At 43.5% G+C, this 21,301-nt stretch overlaps 1 protein-coding gene across 3 annotated transcripts in view; it reads right to left on the reverse strand.

Moving 5' to 3' along the window:
• The window catches only part of PAK1 (p21 (RAC1) activated kinase 1), a 68,434-nt gene that overhangs the window by 42,453 nt on the left and 4,680 nt on the right, over positions 1-21,301 (reverse strand). Inside the window, exon 2 of one of the 3 annotated variants that reach the window (XM_042838196.1) lies at positions 1,946-2,023. The exons of 1 other annotated variant lie outside the window; for it this stretch is intronic. The gene's annotated coding sequence lies outside the window, so the exon portion shown is untranslated. Of the gene's footprint in view, positions 1-1,945; positions 2,024-8,771; positions 8,863-21,301 lie in introns of those variants that run through there. One more of the 3 variants, XM_042838198.1, reaches the window with a different exon arrangement.

Here is a 21,301-nt window from a genome sequence, read left to right on the forward strand (position 1 = left end):
CAGGTTTCAGCTACCCTGCTCCAGGCCCACAGTGCTACATGGAGTTGCTGCAACCAAAGTGCAAGACCCAGGACTTGCCCTTGTTGAAGATCGTCCCATTGGCCTCAGCCCAGTGATCCAGTCCTGAAGGGTCACCACTGTACTGAGCTTGGAGCTTGGTCACTGGGGTCAGACCCCATTTCACCTGCAGGCACAGCAGCACCAGATCACATTGCACAAGGCAAAAGGACCAGATGGCAAGAGCACCTTTGAAGACTGGCTTGTATGGTCATATGAGTACGAAGCTGAGGGAGGAAGCAATACTGTTCCTAAACTTCCCATCAAATTAGTGTTTGCACAGCACTAATTTTGATAGCCAACAGCAGTTGTCCTGCTAGGAAGGTTGAACAGAAGTGAAACAGCTGTCAGCCAGCTTCAAAGAAGCAAATTCTTGCAGGTTTGTATTTTTGGGGCCAAACACAGTCAAGCCAGCACAACACACATGCTTTCAGCCTTTCTAGGACAGAACACCTCAGAGATTCAGTACAGCTGACACAGACGTTGAAAAACTGAGTGTGTTTGCCTGTTTCTCAAGGGGATTTAAACAGCAGGTGAGTGGGGCTGATCTGTGGGACCCTTTTTTTATTTCAGCTATTTAGATGCAAATTGTTCTCCCTCCCTCCTTCCTCCCCACACCATCTGTTAGCCCAGAGGTTGAGCCTATGCCTAGGGTGTAGGTTTGGGGGGAAGGGGGATATAAATAAAGCATTGAGCAATTTCAGTTGATGCCCTTATTTCCTATGGGGCACAGTTTAGGGGGGAAAAAAAAATCACTGCGATACTAGCAAATTCCAATAGGATTTTTCTCTCATTCTTCTACTGCATTTTACCCACCAACCTTACAGATTTCCTTCCCTGGAAAGCATTCCTTGTTCAGCTTTTGGCCAACAAGCAATGCCACAGATCAGGTTGTTAAGTGTCAGCATGGTTGGTATGGAAGTAAGTATCAGAGCTTCAAGGAATTTAAGTGTCCAACCTTAAAATCAAGCCCCTTGCTATATGGTGCACAACTTGATGCTCTTTCATTCTAAGGGAAGTTACCTCATCTGTGACTGATTTTCCCTAGCGAACAGCAACTTCAAGGACTGTTGAGAGACTCGATTCATTAAGCACTCCACAAAGGGCTCTGGATTCTTCATAAAGGAAAGATTATGGGTGATGGCACAGAGTGCACTCTCAGCAAGTTTGCAGACCATTCAGAATCTGGCTGGGTGTTTGACAGAGCAGACGGGTGTGCTGCCACTCAGAGGGATGAGGGCAGGCTGGAGAAGGGAGCCAAGAGAAGGTTCAACAAAATGAAAACGCAAAACTTCTGCCGCTGGGGAGAAATAGTGCCAGGCACCAGTATAGATAGGGAGTCTACCTGCAGAGACACTAGGGAGCCCTGGTTGGTGCTTCATTGGGCATGAGCCACCATTGCCATCATGGTGGCAATGAAGGTTCAGCTGCTTGTTGGATGAATCAGGAAAAGCACTGCCGGCTGGTCAAGGGAAAGAGATTCTTACCCTCAGCTCTGTTCTGGTTAATTAAATCTGGAGTACTGGGTCAAGTGCACACCTCCCCTGAGCAAGAGAGATGTGGAGACACTGGAGTGAGTCTCGTAAAAGGACGTCAACATAATCACAGGATCATAAAGACTAGGATCATCAAGTCCAATCCCAGTTCTCCCCCACCATGCCCACTGTCCCTCAGTGCCACGTTTCCACTGTTCCTGAACACTTCCTGGGGTGGTGACTCCACCACCTCCCTGTGCAGCCTGTGCCAATGCATTACCACTCTTTCTGAGTGGAAATATTAGCAAATATTCAACCTCTAATCACCTCTCATATAAGGAGAGGCTGAGAGCTGGGACTGCTCAGCCTGCAGAATGGAAAGCTCAGAGGGTTTCATCAATACGTGTAAATACCTGATATATGGTGTAGAGTTGGAGCCAGACTCTTCTCAGTGGTATATAACAACAGGGTCAAGAGGCAATGGGCATAAACTGAAACACAGGAAATCCCAATAAACAATAACAAAATAACAAAAAGAAAAAATAATAAGTTTTATTTATTTATTTATTTTAATTAACCCCTTTTTAACATAGGGAGTCAAATCCTAGAACAGATTGCCCAGAAAGACTGTAGAGCTGCCATCCTGGACACCGCTCAAAGCCCATCAGGACATGCCCCCAGAGCACACTGCCCGAGCAGCTTTGAGACAGAGGTTGCACAAAGTGACTCCCTGCCAACCTCACTAAGTCTGCAGTTACCAGCCACAGAAAGTGGCAGGGAGCTTCTAACGGAGAGGGGCACCACCCCAAACCATTTGGGCTTATCTAAAGCAAGTAGATTTTCAGCCAGTCTACAGTATTCAAGGCCTCAATTTAGTGATGGAGATTAAAAAAGGAGGTAAGTCACAACCTTGAGCAGAAAAGTATGTGAAGGAGTTGGGCACTACAACCCCTCATTTTGAATTTTAAGGTCTGCAGTACAGTCCTGGTACTTGGGAGATGCAAGCTCTTGTCCCAGATCTTGCACTGACCTAGTTTGTGATTATGGAGGCAGAAGAAGGCGGGGTGTGGGGTGGGAAAGGGACAGCGCTATTCACTTGCTGTGCCCTCCTCTACCAACTCTTTAGAAGAAAGTCAGGTATGGAAAGAAAACAGCATGAAAAAAATTCCTTCCAGGTATTTCTGCAACTGCAGTTACCATAAGAAACACGTACTTGGTTTAAAAAAAAAAAAAAAAAAGACCTGCGTGCAATTATTTTAATAAGAGTTGGGATATTGTTTTGTTTTTTGGGATGCCGCCAACACAAGCGCAACATTTTCCTCTTTCTTGCATGGACAGAAGAAGCCAAAAGATTTTATGATCTCAACTGCATGGTGCCAGTGAGGAGCCTCAGGTACCTACTTCTAACATACATGCAACTCCAAATCTCAAGCTGGAAAGAAACAGCCTGGGAAAATTAGCAGGCATTTCATTGAAACATTTTCCTTAAACACATAAATAACGTCAATTATCAGAACAATAATTACTTCAGTAAAGTTGTGTTGATATTCTGAGAGAATTTGAAGCTTCCACTTTAAAGTGAAAGCAGTTACATTTTCTCCATTTATGAAAAGTTGAATTTAGAACATTAGAGTTTTCCCAATAGAATGCAAGTCTTCCTTATGCAGTGCTCTGCATCCCCAGCTAATTTCTATTACCAGATTGCTGGCATTTCCCCAGCCTGACTGAGAATCTAAAGAACAGTTACTGGAAATGTTTTCATTTAAGCAACTTCTTGATCACAGACCCAACTGCATGGATGAAGTTAAGGGCTGTAATCCTGCAGGTTGATCTGTAATATAACATATGGGCACCAATGCTCAGTCTCAGTAATTTAAAAGAGATGAAAGGTCATCTGTGATAGCTAAAGGGGTACTTGGCCTTGGTGCCAGCAAGCCACCCACTGAAACCAGTGGGTGTTTGGCCCAAATTAGGATTTCAGGATTCATCCCATCTTGCCCTGTAACACTTCCCACACAGTACTACCTGACAGCTTCTGAAAACTGGCAAAATGTAAAGGACGGCATCCGAGATGAGCTTTCCAAGGGTGTATTTTGGAACAGCTTAGTTCAGCCAATACATGCATGCATACCCACATACTGTGGCCATTCCATAATAGCAGGATTTTTATCATGTCGATTTTAAAAGCACACAATCAAAAACCACAGCTCCAAAGGCTGCTTGAATGCCAAACAAACCAGGTTTTTAAAAGCAAAAACCCCACACAGCATTTTCAACCACGACATCATCAAACAATCACTGAATAAAAGAGGGGAGATTGAAGCTGGATGTAAGGATATAAAGAAAAGGATTTTTACAACAAGGGTTGTGAGGCACTGGCACAGGTTGTCCAGAGAGGTGGTGGTGCCTCATCCCTGGGGACACTCAAGGTCAGGCTGGAAGGGCTCTGAGCACCTGATGGAGCTGTAGGTGTCCCTGTTCATTGCAGTAGAGTTGCACCAGATGGCCTTTAAAGGTCCCTTCCAACTCAAACCATTCTACGATTCTCTGATTCTGCACTCTTATCTAGGCAATATTTGTTAACCATATGCCCAAGCTGAATGTTTCCCTCGAACAAAAGTTTCATCAGCTTCGTGCAACCCAACCTGACCTGTTTCTTGCAGGGAGCCAAGCAACAGCCTGTTCCTGCATTCCACAAACCAAGAGCTTTATATGGTACCACAGCTCCTAATGGGACATCACATGTAATCATTGGGTACAGACTCAAGCTGTCACAGCAGCTCTCTGACATGAGGACCAACAGAACAAACAAAAACACACACACAAAAAAAATCCACAACAATTTTAAAAGACAGCTGAGGGAAAGTTTGACAGTGGATCTTTCAGATGTTTAAACATAACTCACTCTGGGACAAGAGTCCAACTGTGAGCACACGTACTGCCAAAAAAGACAAGATGGGTTAAAACTTAAAAAGCTTAAAAGCAGCTCTGAGTTATCAAATGACAAAAAGACTTCCACAGAATAGTTAACAGGCGTGCATTTTACATTGGGGAAAAAAACATATTTGTCATATTCATGACTTATATACTCTAGCTAGGAAATATCTGTAGCAGATAAAAGCCTGTAGGCCCTCCTCTTCACAAATCCTTCATATCATGATCCCATTTTTAAAATATTGCCTCTGAACAGTACAAATTAAAAGACTTAAGTAATTCTCTGACATACTGTTGAAAACCACACGCCAACAGAAAATAGCAATTTATTGCATACAAGCCCATTAAACTATTACTTACAGCATAATATACTGCAGCCACACAGATACCACTGTCACCACCAAGCAGAGAACCCAGGAAATTCATCATCACTGCCCCTGGAATTTGCGTGAAAGAAGCTGGACTGCTGCTGCTTGGGCAGGCTTTTGTCATCTGAAATGGCAGCAGTCTCTCAGTTACACAGCTGTTATCCTGTAATTATCATGCAGAATTTATATGGCAGTAAAAAAAGGGAGCCTTAACTTCAGATGTAATTTTTAAGACAAAAGCAGCAGAAAGATTTTCAGATGATGGTTGTGAAAGGACAAAGAGAAGGTCCACAACTGTGACCAAGAACACCTATGGGAGAACTGAGCTTGTAAAATTAGAAGTGATTCTGTTTTAATGGAAAGATGCAATGAGGGGATGCAATAGTAGAGCAGTCAGGAGGAGTTCAAACGAGAAGGCAGGTTGGAAAGCCAGAGCAATAAATAAACCTGCTAGCTCTGCACTCTAGACGAAAGCCTGGTTCTCTGAGGCCTTTTGCTTTTTCTTCCTCTTCCAAATTTAAAATTGGGATGGTGTCAGTTTCTCTTTCCTAAACGGAAAGCTCTCAGAATGCAAACGAGGTTTGAAGGCTTTTTAGCGACTCCGCAGACCACACCATCAGAACTGGCTGCTTAACACGGCCATGCTCAGGGCGTCTGCAGAGTAGGCTTGGAATCAGACCAGGACTACAGTGGGATGTTCTCCAGAGGCAATTTAAGGGAGCAGAATCAAATTGCCTCACAAATGTAATTGCCAAGTTTCAATCTAATGTTACAGCAATTTGCTTGATGTGTTTCATTCCTGAGGACAGGCTAGCAGACTACTATTTTGCGTTATTAAGGCATCCAAGCCCCTTAACACTGTATTCATATCGCTGGTAAAGGATTGTTTTGCCTTCAAGTTCTGCTTCGAACAACAGAAAGCATTACAAATCCTTTACATAGCCTGGAAAAAAAAAAAAGATTTGGATAGGCTGAGTTTAAGTCAGTCATTAGTGGGAAGGATGCAAAGCAGTGCTCTTCAATGACATACTTAGGAACTGAGGATGTTCAGTTCTTTGCTTTCCCTTCCAAGAGTGCATTCAGACAGCTGCCTGCAAGATATTTCCTGAGTTATCTCATCACTGCATTACCTGATGCTTTCCATCTTTGCAACTCATGAAGCAACGAATCATTTGGGAAACAGGATTTTTCTGCCCCTCAACCCCACAATATTTAGATTAGGTCAATTTCTGACCCATTTTGAAGTGACCATGCTCTTGATTTCCGAGCCTTGCACAGCATCACAGACAATACGCTCAGACCATGAGAATGCATCAGCACACATTCAGACCTTCACCCATAATCAGAAGTTCTGCAGTGGGAGCAGCTTCCTTTTCCATTATTTTTGAAGACAGTTTGGTCCCAGTTCTCACGGTGCTGGAACATCTCTTGAAGAGGACTTTTTACTTACAGCTTCACATGAGTTTTCAAGTTTCAAAGGAGAAGCTGAGCTATGGAAAAAATGAAGCCACTCATCCATCTTATTTCCATTATTCAGCATGGAACCCAACCAAGTTCTACAAGTTGGCGGTAAGCACTCTCTCCAGTAAAGAAAGTTTCTTGAACACAGGGTTAGAACGCACCTTTACTTGACAAACATAACTTGGAATCAAAGTCCCACTCTTTATTTAAAGGATGTTCTTTACCTATTAACAAAAATTGAAAGAATTTATCTTAGAGTGTAAAAACCTATTAATCAGTATTAGCACTGTGCTGGTAAAACTCTGCACTAGCATCTCAACAGTGCCTCTATAAGACTTCTGAGCATACAAATCAGTAGCTCTACAAAGCAGGAAGATGGAGCCCCTTAAACCAACCGTTCTGCGACACTGGTCAAAGACTGAGCTCAACTTTCAGAAGCTTGTCATCTGGATTTATTTTTTTTCCCACATATGGAAGGGCTGCATCCCAATGCAACCTTCCAACCTGAGAGCAGTTCTTTCTGGAGACAACTGAGCACAGCAAAAAAGAAAAAAAGAAAAAAAAAAGAAGGCTGTGAAAAGCAGCTCCAAATCTATTTAGCAGGTTGCTAACTAGGCTGAGCATCCAAGACATAGCAGGTACCAACTGTAAGTCAGAGGAGGGATGAGTCACAGTCTATCACAAATCCATGTTTTTTAGTTCCAATTCACGTAAGTTACTTCCTTACTTGAGTCCACGGAAGAAAGGCATTGTTTCTCTCTACTCCACTTTGCATGGGATTCCACTTAATGACAAATCCCCCCTTTCCTCTGTCCCTTTCACATGACCTTTATGCAGAAAGTCATTTTAAAGACAGCTTAGGTTTGCAAGAACTGCACTTTCCTATCCCAAAAGTGAGATGCAATGCTCCAAAGCCAGGCTCTGTGCAGCAACACAAAGGCTTACCATTTTAAAAAGAGTTCTGTAGAGTCAATGAAAGTCATTTAACAGACACCACAGAGCCCATCAGCTTCAATGATTCAGAGTCACAGCACTATTACAACTATTAGAATTCACACACGGTCCCAGATTTCTCTAAAAATGAAATGCCCTTTAACTTCATTCAATTCAAGATACACACAGCCTTAGGTAACTTGCTAGGTCATGATGCAGGTGATTTCAATAATATGTATGCAGGCTGTTTACCTAGAAATTAACCTACTGCCTCAGAATATGCTGCTTAATTTATATGAGTGATTACTTACAGCACCTGCTGCCAGTCTCACAGGATTTGATATGCCAGCTTCTCTGGAATTGATGTAAAGCCTTCTAAAATTATTTACAGAAGTAATTAAGGAAAGAGCTATTAAAAAAAAAAAAAAAAAGACTGCTAAATGTGTAACGTAACAATCAGCTTGGTTATCAGATGCAATTGAAACTTCAATTTCCAAAGCAAATAGCTGAAGTCCCATGGTCAGTCCTCAGCCAGGCACAAGAGAAAACACATTGCCCAGGGTACAGGTTCCAAATCGCATCTGTGTGCAGAGGGTTTGCATGCCTATGGGCACAGCCAGCCAAAAAAACGTCTGCCAGTTTTAAAGCCTGTTTCCCTGTAGGCTTTGAACCCAAAGCCGAATCCACTGCAGCCATGCCATGCACATTTAGTGCTTCTCAGTGCCTGACTGCTGATGTCTAGTGGGTAATGGGGGAGGAAAATAAGAGATGGACTCAACAGTATGGTGAAGCTGTACCTCAAGTAAATTTGTTTTGGGCTTCTCAATACAAGAAAGACATCGAGACCCTGGAGCATGTCCAGAGAAGGGCAGGATCTATGAAAGGTCTGGTGCACACATGGGAACCAGCTGAGGGAATTGGGATTGTTAGACTGGAGACTGGAGGAGGATCAGGGGAGACATTATTGCCCTCAGCAGTTGCCTGAAAGGAGGTTGTAGCAAGGTGGGAGTTGGCATCTTCTGGTAACAATAGAAAGATGGGAGGTGATGGCCTCAAGTTGCACCATGGGAGGATTAGGTTGGATATTACAAAAAGCTTCTTCTCTGTAAGAGTGGTAATACACTGGCACAGGCTGCCTGGGGAGGTGATGGAGTCACCGTACCTGGAGGTGTTTAAGAACTGTGGAGATGTGGCACAGAGGGACGTGGTCAGTGGGCATGGTGGGACGGGCTGGGGTTGGACTTGGGGATCTTAGAGATCTTCTTCAGCCTTAATGATGCCATGATTACTGAAGAACAGGTTCAGTTCTCAGGGCCTTGAAATTTTGGGTTACTCCTACACGCAAGGCTCTCCTGCTTCAGCAGTCTAAGTTTTGGCTGTTCTGACAAACCCAATTTCAAGCAAGAGGCCTTTTAGGTGTAAGGTTCTTCCTAGTGATTTAACTGCACTAACAATGGAAATGGCGCCATTCCCATTCTACCTGCTCATCCCAAAATATTAACTATCCAATCAACAAAGCCTGGTGAGGACTCAAGCCACGTACCTGAACGCACACAGGCCTTGAGAAGGGTGCTTAAGTGGTTTCACCAGGCAGTGCAAATTGTTACACTATTTGTAATTCCTGAATGTAGTTTCATCCTGCTGGATAAACAACAGCATTTCAGTAAGGGTGCTTGAGGTGTTGGATGTTTCCTTCCAGAGTTCAGAAAAGCTGAGAATTAAACAGAGTCCCCTTTGCTGAACAGACACAAATTGGGTGCCCAGAAGTTGGAAGCAGTTCAAATCTGGTGGTTATTTCTGTTCCTAATCGAGACAGAAGTTATTCACAAAATTCAACTAGGAGCTTCAAACCTCCTGCATGCGTTCAGAAGGACTTTTTAAGCAGCTTGGAAAACATGTAACAGCCTCTGCCTGCTTCCTCCCCTGCCCCGTACATATCCAACTATAAAAGCTGCAAGCAGCCTATACAAAAAGCTTTGCCTCTTAGGAAGTGGAACAAAGAACATAACATTCCTGTCTGCGTGCAACAAAAACAGTTTGAACAAGATTTCAAAAGGTCACAGTTGTTGCAGACTCCAAGAACTGGAGGCATCCAGTTGCAATTCAAGCTTTGCAGCTCATCTCTTTCAAGCTTGAAAGCTTGGCTAAGTTTGCAAGTCTTCTGGGGACGCTAAGCAGAGCACCAACCAGAGTGCTTCAGCTCCAGACACCGGCTGCTTCTGAAGCCAAAGAAAACAAAGCAAAAACTTGAAGTACTGAGGATTTGGGGATCTATGCAAGCAAAATCTCACTTCACCCATCACTTTCAGTTATGCAGCTGTCCAGAAAGCATCACAATTTGTATTATGCTTAAGGCTTTCGTATACGAGCATCTTCTAACTCGTGCAGCTTTCACAAAGAACCAACTGTTCACTGCACAATGAATTCACTGACATTTGAAATAAAGAAATATCCTGAAATAGCTGTGGAAGACAAAATGAATAAGGGGTTCTGCAGAAATGGATGATGTTTCTTTCTTGGGTTTTATTTTAGCCAATTCTTGCCACCTAAAGAAGAGGCCAATAAAACTTCAGGATCCTTTTCTAATTGTTGAACAACACGCAGGAAATGATCGCTCCATAAATCACTACTTGGTGACAAAATGTTACTCATGGGTGATGGAACAGCTGCTCTGCTCCTCCAAGGCTAAAATACCTACAAGGCAACGCAGAACATCTGAAAGCTGCAGTTGCTCTGCTAGCCGTGCACAAAGTGGGGACACAGATTAAGTGAACAAGGGGCATGAAGCAGAGATTTGATCTTGGCACCAGGCTGCACCTCTGTCGCCTTCCACCTGACACTCACACTCAAGCCTACCAACTCCCCTACCCAGCAAAACACATCCAAGCTGTGACACGACCATGACATTCCTTTCTGTCTGCTCATTCACTGAGCAGCTGAAGAACATCTATTCCAGCTGGTTTGTCTTTGCCCCACCTGCTTAATGTTCACAGCAAAAAGGAAAGGTATCTGCCCTATATATCACTGGATGCAATAAACACACACTGCAAACCTTTCAAGGGTGTTTTGCTTCCAAAAAAATAATTGCCAGCCACCGCCAGGTCAGCAGGCCACCACAAGGTCACAACTGTGCTGTCAGTTGCATAACTTCTCCAACATCACATTGAAATTTTGATAATAAGATGGTAAAACTACTGGTGAAACTACCAGCTTACCTTACCAGGAGAAATGCTTGCTTCTGCAACAAGAAACAAACAGCATATGCCAGTGACATGCCAAGTTTGACTCAGAAGATTCATTAGCATCTTTACAGAGTTTGTGGCTTGCTTTTTCGTATTTCCCTTTGTGCAGAGTGAGAGATCCTCTAATTTACATGACCTGCTTCCAGTACTGCAACAACTGAGTTTTAATATGCTTATCACTTGTTTGTTTTCTCTCTTAAGAAAAAAAAACAAACACACAAGCATCCTGGATTTTCCCTCATTGCACAGAAACATTTTACTCATGTGCTCCCTGTCCCTCTTAGACTTTAGAACTTAAGTGTGGATGCTCCATTCCTGGAGGTATTCAAGGCCAGGTTGGATGTGGTGCTCGGCAGCCTTGTCTGGTGCCTGAATTAGTGGCAGGGGGGTTGGAACCAGACGATCTTTGAGGTCCCTTCCAACCCAAACCACTCTGTGATTCTACGATTTCTATTTAGAAAAGTAAGAAATACATAATCACTTCTAAAGGGCGACTTCCAGTATTATTTGTTTCACATTTTCAAAGGTTCAGAAAAGCACCTTGACCCAATCCCACTAACACTAATAGGTGGGTTTAAATCCCCATTCCCACTATGGGGGCAAACACCTCTGGCAGATCTGCACTCACTGCACCTGAATCTACCCAGAACCCCAAATTAATGCCTCAGGAAAATCAAGGCAACCCCTTTGCCTCAGCTCAACCTCACTGGCTGTCAGCCAGCCCAGGGCCACTCACACAGCTTGAGAGAACCTCAGGCAGATGAGAATCAGGTCTCCCATCTGTGAGGCAACTGACTTTGCTGGCCTCTTCATCAGACCCTCCGGGCTGTTTTCACTCTCTCATGAGAATCTGGGATAAGAGTTATGTAAAACAGATTCCTCGCCCTTAATTAAAACAGAGTTCACATGCACAACCTGCTGAAGGCAGCATTTAAAAAAAAATGATAATAATAAAAAAATAAATCACTTCTGAGGGTTAAGTTGCTTGTAATTTAAAACAATCTCCGTGTGTACTCAAAGGAGTGTCGAATGTTTGCCAGGCACCTGGATGATCACTTCCCCTGAGAAGCTGTGGAAGAGAGCTCTGGGGAAAAGAAAGTCATAGGCTCTTGCAGAGGCAGTGGAGGTGGGTAAGAGCTGCAAAGCCTGCCACCAAATTCCACCTATTCTGAGGCCACACGTAGCCATTCTTCACCACAGCGCCAACACGTTCCTCCATCCATTTTAAAATCAAACCCCACAACTTCCCTGGTTGTAATAGCATGGGATCTAAAGGACAAGGTTCACACTTTCAGTTTTGCGCACTGACTTTACCATTTAAGCCTCAGTAACATTCCCTCTCCTCACCAAACAGCTTTTTGCCTCTCCTGTGGGGATGCAGTTCATCTCTGAGACCCTTCTTGCTGCCTTTCTGTTGCTCCACTGCCTGCTTCTTCAGACACAGAGACCAGAACTACACAGCACACAGAAGGTGCAGGTGCACCAAGCATTCATACAACAGTAAAGATACCACTGACCCAATACCAGATGAGCAAGATGGCTTTTTTGGTTACTGCTACGTTGGGATGTTTCCCTCTCCATCCTGAGAAGTGAAATTACACCCAGTGTTTTACTTAGAAGCACAGAATCATTAATGTTGGAAATGACCTCTACGATCATCAAGTCCAACCCTAACCCTTCCCCATCATACCCACTGTCCTTCAGTGCCACATCTCCGTGGTTCTTGAGTCCCTGTCCTTAGAGGTGTTCCACCACCTCCATGTTCAGCCTGTGCCAATGCCTCACCACACTGAGAAAAAAATCTTTCCTAATATCCTACTTGAACCTCCTCTGATGCAACTTCAGGCCATTATCTCTCATCCTATCATTGTTACCTGGGAGAAGAGGCCGACCCCCACCTCATTACAACCTCTTTTCAGGGAGTTAGAGAGAGCTGTAAGGTCTCCCCTAAGCCCCTCTTCTCCAGACTGAACAATCATTATCCATTCAGCTTTCAAACTACAAAACCACCTCTGCTCCAAGGTTGGAAGAGTTTCACATCTTGACAAAAGCCTTCAGAAATTCCAAATATACTTCATCCACTTTAACCCCATTCTTAACAAGACCCCACAGAATTTCACAGGGTAGTGCAGCAAGATTTTCATTTTCAGAAGCCACACCGACTCTTTTCCAGCAGAAAACATTTACCCATGTGTTCAGAGACCCATATTTCAGATCTGAAAACTGGTATCATGACTGTGCAGTGTGTGGTTCCCAGGATCCCCTCAAGAGTCCTTTTTATAGATGGGAATTACGCTGGCAACAACCCAGTCCTCTGGCACAGCAGCAGTCTATAGCAATGAATGATACAGGCTGGCCAGCAGTTCCGCAGTTTCACATTCAAGTTCCTCAGGACTCTGAGTTGAATGCCACTCAATCCTGCTGACTCGTTATTTGGTCTAATTTTTGTTTCATATTTACCTCAAATCAATTTTTCTGACCTACTGGTTACAGTGTGCTTGGTGTGAGCATGTCTGCAGTATCTTCAGAAGTTAAGACTGATAGAATCAAACCTCTGGAAGGGCTTCATCAACTCCAACTGTACCCAAACTCCAACTTTCTACACTGCTGTCACCAAACACCCCCAAGTGTACCCTAAGAATCATTTGCGTTGGAAGGGATTTTTAAAGGTCATCTAGTCCAGCTCCCACACTACCCTGCACAGGCACTCGTAGAGCACAGACCAAAGTTTTCCTTCTTTCACACCCTCCATTCCATGCCAATTAGACTCTGCAGAAGCCCATAAACACTCCTGCTCTCCTCATTTTATAAAATCAACCATGCACATAGGCTTATAACTTCCTCTTGAGTCGATCTTGCTAGCCCCACAGCCACCCTTACTGCTTTTCCTCAATCTCCTTCTGTTAATCTGCTAGAAATAACAGGGATCAAAGGCAGCAGTTACTTAACAAAAAAAATCTCACCTCTCAGGCTGACTAGTAACATCAGACCCAATTTCCAGAAAGATATTTAAGAGTCTTTAAAAATACTTCACTAGCTTGGGTGCCAAATCCCAACAGCTTCCAAGGGAATCAAGCGCCCACAAGCTTTCTGGGTTCCCACTAGATGCCTACCCACAGCTTTTAGAAATGCTCTGCTTTTGCTCTCAAGGTTAGAAATGCTGCTAAGACAATCCCTGAATGTCCCCACTGACACCCATAGGCTACTGCCAGAGTTACGGCCCCAGGTTATCAAAAACACCTTTTTTTGCTTTTGGTTCTTCATGTACAGGTCTTACTGAATACGTCCTGCACAGTTCCTGACAATGTGAAAAATTCTCATCTTGTTTTCATCCCGACTATGGGCTCTGAGGCACAGACACTGCCAGCCTCTCCACCCATATTTCAGGCTATTCAGATATGTGTTTTCCTGTTCCCCTTTGTGCCTGCTGCTTCTGTGTTGCCCTTTTCACCTGCACAATAGAAGAAAGAACGCTACCTCTCCAGCATGCTTGTTTTATTCTCCCTGTGAGCCTTTATAAGCAATGCTGAGGTGGAAGGCGACAGAGAAGGGCAGCACCTCAATGAGGAAGCCAGGATGGTTTGTACAGGAGATGACTCCTGCACTACACCGTTTTAATTACAAGCTGAAGGACTGCAAGGAAGGAGCGCTGGAAAACAACAGGATTATATAAAAACACAATGTGTGAATGGCAGCAGCATTAGCAACTTAATTCTGTCTTGGATTAAAACTTATTTCAGCTGGACACCAAGAAGTTTTGTCTTAGCTGACCGTTTCTAACCTGCTATAGAAAGCATCCTTCCAATTTTGAACCATCATTTCAAGATTATTGGGAACCATGTAATGCTCATAAGACATTATGTGGGCAAGAGACAGAAAAAAACCCAAAATGCTCTCATACATTACAAAATGGATTTTGAAAGCATCCTCTGGTCAAAGTCCTTAGAGCATGGCAGGGATTGCAAATATTGTGCTTCCACACTGTAGCACAGAGCCCAGGCTGAGGAGAAGAGCACAAAGACAGCAGTAGGAAATGTATGTGCCAGTTGGGATTTTCTGTCAAGCCTTTTGTCTCCGAAACGTATTTACTGAAGACAGAGAACCAGTCAGAGAGTTAAAACCCATTTTGTTGCAAGGATTTTCAGATACTGAGCATAAGCAGAAGCAGCAGGAGCTGAATGTGCATGGGGTAGAGGTTTAGAGAGCTTGGGGGAAGATGTAGTTAAGAACGAAACAACAAGAAATGAAAAGCTACACAAAGCAGGCACCCCAGCAGGTAGATCTTTCAAAAGAAAAACACTTATTTATGAACTAACTCTCAGAAGCTCCAGATTTGCTCTCGTGTCTTACACTCCTTACAAAGAATCGTTAAGGTTGGAAAACCACTAAGATCACTAAATTCAACTACCAACCCATCCCCACTGTGTCCCTCAGTGCCACATCTCCACAGTTCATGACCACCTCCAGGGACAGTGCCTCCACCACCTCCTAGGGGGCTCTGTTCCACTGACTGACCATTCTCCCTGAGAATAATATTTTCCTAATATCCAACCCAACCCCGCCCTGGCACAACTTGGGGCCATTACCTCTTGCCTTAGCGCTGCTTCCTGGGAGAAGATGCTGACCTCCCCTTCGCTACATCCTCCTTTCAGGAAGTCGTAAAGGGCAATAATGTCTCCCGGACTCTATTCTTCTCCAGACTGAATAATCCCAGTTCCCCCAGCCATTCCCTATAAGACTTGTGCTCCAGAACTTTCACAGCTCTGTTGCCTTTCTCCAGATATTCTCCAGGGCCTCAACATCTTCCCTGCAGTGAAGGGCCCAGAAATGAACACAGCACTCGAGGTGCAGCCTCACCAGAGCTGAATGCAGAGGGTCGATCAGCTCCTGCTCCTGCTGGCAACACTATTTCTGATACAAGGCAGGATGCCATCGGCCTTCTTGGCCACTTGGGCACAATGCTGGCTCACATTCAGCTGAGCGTCAACCAACACCCTCAGATCCTCTTTTTCCATGCAGCTTTCAGCCACTCTGCCCCAAGCCCACGGTGCTGCATGGGGTTGCTGTGACCCAAGTGCAGGACCTGGGACTTGCCCTTGTTGAATTTCATCCCATTGGCCTCAGCCCAGGAGTGCAGCCTATCCAGGTGCCTCTGAAGGGCCTCCCTACCCTCAGGCAGATCTGCACTTCTCAGATGGGTGTCATCTGCAGACTTACTAAGGGTTCACTCATCAATAAAGATACTAAATAGGGCCAGCCCCATCCAGGTTCCTAAGCCACAGAAGCTCTAGGATCTTTAATATGACACTGCATGTCACTCTGTTAAGTATTCTTCCAGCTCAGCTCACAGCCAAGTGCTGAAGAGGAAAAGCAACCTTGCCTTTGGATGGCAGCATGCCTTGATGAGCTCAGCTCTGTCAAGCTTCACTCTGTAACATTGCTTCCCAGGAAAACTCAAGCACGCTCCCAGCAGGTGGAGAGGGAGACATCTCATCTTTTCAGCACATAGTCCATCCCCAAGAAAATGCAAGATCGGAGTTATACTTTTAATGTGGTCAACTGAAAACGATTATGAGAAGGAAAACAGCTGCCAGCAGCTACATCTTCACTCTATAGCTTTGTAATGAGATGGGGTGGAGGTGGCCAGTTTCTGGAAAAAGGCAAACAAGCATCTAATCTGTTAATCAAGAACAGTACAATACCAACCACAGAGTCTCTCCTTCTGAATTTATAGGGTTAGTTCCTAAGGAATTTAGGATTGCAGCTGTCACAGAGAGGACAAACAAAAACCAGTGTAAGTTATGCTACAGAAGCCTTTCACTGCTCACCCCATTCACATCCCAGTGGAAAGAAAAACATTAAGTTCCCAAACAGAGAAATGTGTTCATTTCTTGAATCATGAAGGTTGGAAAAGAGACCATTCAGATCATCTAGTCCAACCATCAACCCATCACCACCATGCCCACTAAACTGCTGAGAAAGGAGGATGACAGAACAGAGATCACACATGCTCATCCTACTGGATTTCAGGGGATTTGCCTTTGCCTACAGGAGGTGCAGACGGAACAGATTTTGGGATCTCAACTCTTCAAAAACAAACACAGCTACACCGCAAGTAGGATGAGATCACCTTGCTGAAGTCACTGCTCCTGGATACTGAGCCAAAATAACAGGGTGGGATTGTGAGAGCGACCGAACATCAGCAGATATGCAAGATCTGCGCTGCAATACTAAGCACGAAGCTGATGACAGAAATAAGTATGATGTTAAAGGCATACAGCCACTCACTGCTCGGATGAGATTATTTTAATCTCTGTGACCATTATCTCCTGAACTGACGCATTTATGCTGCTTGAACAAATATGAACAAATTTTTCGGGCAGAAAAGTGGGAAGAGAAAAAGCCTCACATGAGCACTGGTGGTGGCATTTGGACTAAGTCCGAGGATGAATAAGTACTGCACCAGAAGGCAGGAAGGGCTCTCTTGCAGGATGTACCTAATACCTAATGTTACAAAGGATTTGTTCCTAAAAAAGTAAAAGGGCATCTAAAAGAAAACTGATAATGTGAATTAAGCAAAAATAATAATAATTTTAAAAAAATCATGATTCTGACAATTCCCAAATCAACTGCAGGAGATGAAGAAAACTCAAGCTGAGATCACTTAAACATTATTATCGTTGTTTTAAGTAGCCTATAACTTTAAATGAAGTCATCGCAGACAAGAAAAGGCATTTTTGGTCAGACCAAGTCAATGACTAAATTCTTACAGATATGGTCATCACTTCTGAATGTTTTTTTCTTTTGCAACCCCTGGACACAATTCAGAGACACAAACACAGAAGAAATGAAAAAGCTGGCACTCGGAAGTCATCAACAGCAGAAAGAAAAATGTAATGGGATTTCTCATCTTTAAACTTCCCCTTAGCTTCCGGTCCTGCCCCTCTTTCCAAAACCCCTCTTCACCAGGAATAAATCAGAAACAGTTTTGGGAGAGAGGGCTGTTAATATGAGCTGGCAGGATGCTGTTTCAGCAAGGATAACTTTCATGCAAGCCAGAAGTCCCCACTATGACAGCGCAGTGAGTCACCTGATGACAAGCTATTGAAGCATTTAGGCACTGTTTTTAATTCTAAAAATTGACACTGTTTTGCTGTGTCTAACTGGAGGATGTGCCTTTATTGAACCTAGAATTCAAACGCTGTCTCTGGCCGTCTGCCTCCATTTAAAGACAGCCTACGCAGAAGAATATACTGCTTGTGTTCTGCTTTCATAGAATCATACGATCCTTCCGGCTTCCAGAAGAGCCCTGGAGGAATCCAAGCTTTTTTGCTTTTTCTTCTAGAAGGACAAGCAATTCCCAGCCCTATCCTCACCTCTTCAGCCTTTCTGAATGACATCAGCGCATTTTAAAATTTCCATGTCCCATCAGCAAAACTGCCTTCTCCAAAGAGGCAGGCCATGAGTTTCTTCCCCCTATCCAACCTTTATCCCCCTGCAGAGCCCTGAAGCAGCTGCTTCTTAGTGGGGTGGAACACAAAGCACACTACCTCCCTACTGCTCATCTTCAGGATCACAGATGGTTTAGGCCTCCATTTCTCATCAGCCTTGTGGGTGTCCAGGGAAAGTAGAGCTGGACAGGAGATGAACAGTGTTACTGTAGAAAGGGGGAAGGAAAAGAAAAAAAAAGAAGAAATAGGCTTTAAGAGATATAGTTAAGGAATGAAGATAGAGGGTGGGAGGGAAAAAAAAAAATCAAAAGCATACAGAAGGAATCATAGATATATCCCAAGTTGGAAGGGACCCAAAAGGATCACTGAGTCCAATACCTGCAGAAGTTAGTTCCCACATATGCACCAAATTACATTTAATATGACTGTCAGTGCTCCCAGATATGAAAGGAGAGACAGCAGTTTGACATTGCCAGGCTGCAGCTTCATCAAGATGAAATGTCAGCTTAATTTTGCTCATAAAATGTCTTCAAAGGCTTATTTAGGATCATGAGATAGGGATTGAAGGCAGCCTCAAAAAATAATGCTATTCCTACTCTCTCAGACTCTTCTGGCACTGGTTTCACAGTGGAAGAAACTTCTGCTGCCTTTTAGGAGTTTAATATGGCCCTTTTAATCATCATCCCTGCTATTAAAGGATTCAAAGTGGCATGGGAGAAGAATCTGTTAAGATACAGAAAAGTAAGAGATTGCAGGTTTTTCACCTGTCATCTTATTACCAAGACAAATGGATTGATGTAACAATGAGAAATTTGATGAGCCAGAAATTAGAAGAGATTTTTTTATTAGATCAGTATAAGTGCAGTACAGTGCTGCAGTACCTCCTCCTTCCTCCCTTCACTTCTCTGGCTTTTGTAAGGCTATCAACTCAAGATTTTAGTGATTGAGCAGAACTAAGTTCATAGCATCATAGAACGAAGCCCCTTCCAAACCAAGCCAAAGATCACGTAGCGCCAGCCCCCTGCTGCAGGGAGGGTTGCCATGTTGCCAACCACTACATCAGGCACCAGCTCAGGCTGCCCAGGGCCCCATCCATCCTGGCCTTGAACACCTCCAGGGATGGAGCATCCACAACTTCTGCTGTTAATAAACTCCCTGAATTTTAAAACGCCGCAGAATCCTTCACTTTCCCACACAAAGTTAGGAACTGAAGGCTCAACCACACTTAAACCTCATTATTTAAGTCTCCAAGGCACACTTGGATCAAATCCTGTCACTCTTCCTGCAGACAGGAGTGGGAGAAGTCTCCCTTGTGTGACACAGATTTTTACATAGCCTTCACATCTCCAGAATCTTGGAGCTTAACAGAAAGACCAAACACCTTCACACACACCCATAAAACGCATTAAGATTTACCAAAAAAGCTCAGCAGTTACTTAGATTATCAGAAATGGGATGGTTTAAACGAAGTGCTCTGCAGCACCACCATCCCCCATGCCTACCCCTCTTCGTTCAGCTCCCAGTGCTTTCCCTTAATCATCACTGATGGGTTGACAGTTGGACTGGATCATCTTAAAGAGGATTTTTCCAACCTGAACGATTCTACAATCTGCTGCTGTGGTTGCAAGGCCACAGGAGCAACACTGAAATTGAACTTACATCTCATTCCCAAGTGGGATTGAAGACAAGCACAACAGCAGGGCAAGGCAGGGATGTGAACTCTAAGTTTGTGGTTAACATTTTGTGGTTTAAACAGGAAAGTTTGCTTTCCTGGGTAGTCTGGCAATAAAATTCAATCAAACTGTTGTGGAAAAAAAGAGTTAGCAGTGACCACATCCATGAAAATACCATTCAGTACAGCCCTCAGAGAATCCATAGTAAACAGTCATTCCAGGTCTTTATTTTAGGTCTTCCAGCAGCCTCATTCTTGCATGGAAACCAAATATTCCTACAGCAATTCCTGACTTCAGCAAGAAGTGCCAAGAGTGGAGTGCCTCAAACCACCTGCAGGAAATCCTTTATTAGAGATATTATTTAAACAAAGTCAGAGATCCACGTTGGAAACAAGCCTGAAGTCATCAAGACCTGCAGACTGAAAAGTACATTTCTGTATTATAAAGGCCATAGAACATATTTCTAAACATAAAGAAAACTGTGACACTCTTCACGAGCCAACACTCCCATTCACACTTGTTTCCTGAGCTTAAATAAAGGCTTGTTTTTATGTGCTGTGTTTTAAATGGATCTGCCTGATTTTCTAGCAATTAGCCAGTATTTAAATATCTGCCTTTTGACCTCAACTGCAGTCTTTATTTCAACGACATGCTGATTTGGATCACTCTCAGTTAAGGCACCTTTCAGTTTGTACATGCTACGTGTAAGTCCTGCAGTTTACTGAAAACAGTGGCCTACTAAAGATAATGTTTTGCTAGAATAAGACATAGCCAAACTTGGGCTACAGGAAGAGTTAACACATTCTGTGGTTTGCAAAGGAAATGATGCTAAAATTCAGCTTGAGTGAGGTGTTCCTGAAAGAATAAGGATGTATAACTAGTTCTATTTCCAGAAGAAACTGCAAAATGTAATGGGTGTTTTATAATTGAGTGTCTTATTAAAATTAATGAACTAATCAATATTGCATTTCAAATTCTGACATGCCCATTTGCTGCTAATTCCTTTTTTTCCTATGCACTCCCTGGTCTTTGCAGCTGCTACCTGACTGTTAAATTTACGTTTTATTATGAAGGAACACCAGAGTTCAGACTCAGGTGAGCAGCTCAATGAACTAGAAAAAGCAAAAGATAAATTATAAGTCTGGCCTCGTACTTTTTTCCCCTTCTACATCAACACAGAGGGTTACAGAGCTCAGTAATGGCCTCAAGCCCATGCTGCACCTTACAAAGAATCACAGCCACGAGCTGAAACAAACCTAATAGCCTCAGTAGTAGTGACTGGATTTACTGAGACAGAAAGATCTACTCCTCCCCACTGATGATGGAGGAAACCAGTTTATTCTTCATTCCAAACAAGACTGAGTTATGGATGCACATGAATTCTACACTCAGCTCTGACTTACAGCTTCTCCAAAGCAAGACTGAAATAAGACATTCTTGAAATACCTCCTAAAGGCAAAGGATAGATTCATTCTGGCACAAAGCCTTTGAATTCAGCTTGCTGGTGAAACTGCATGTTCATTTACAGCTAGCTGGGAAAAATAAATTCAAAAGGAATTACTTTTCTTCTCTCTCGACAAGGAGTTTGGGCTAAGTGGCCAAGGCACTCATATTTTGAGAACATGCATTTGGTAATCTGCAAGTATAGAAAATAATTTATACTGGAAATTCGTTATGCTAAAGAACCAATAAGATATTTCACATCAT

The sequence above is a fragment of the Centrocercus urophasianus genome, unplaced genomic scaffold (assembly GCF_019232065.1).
Source record: "Centrocercus urophasianus isolate 14NV4802_14NV808 unplaced genomic scaffold, USGS_Curo_1.0 seq_74, whole genome shotgun sequence".
Taxonomy (NCBI): Eukaryota; Metazoa; Chordata; class Aves; order Galliformes; family Phasianidae; genus Centrocercus; species Centrocercus urophasianus.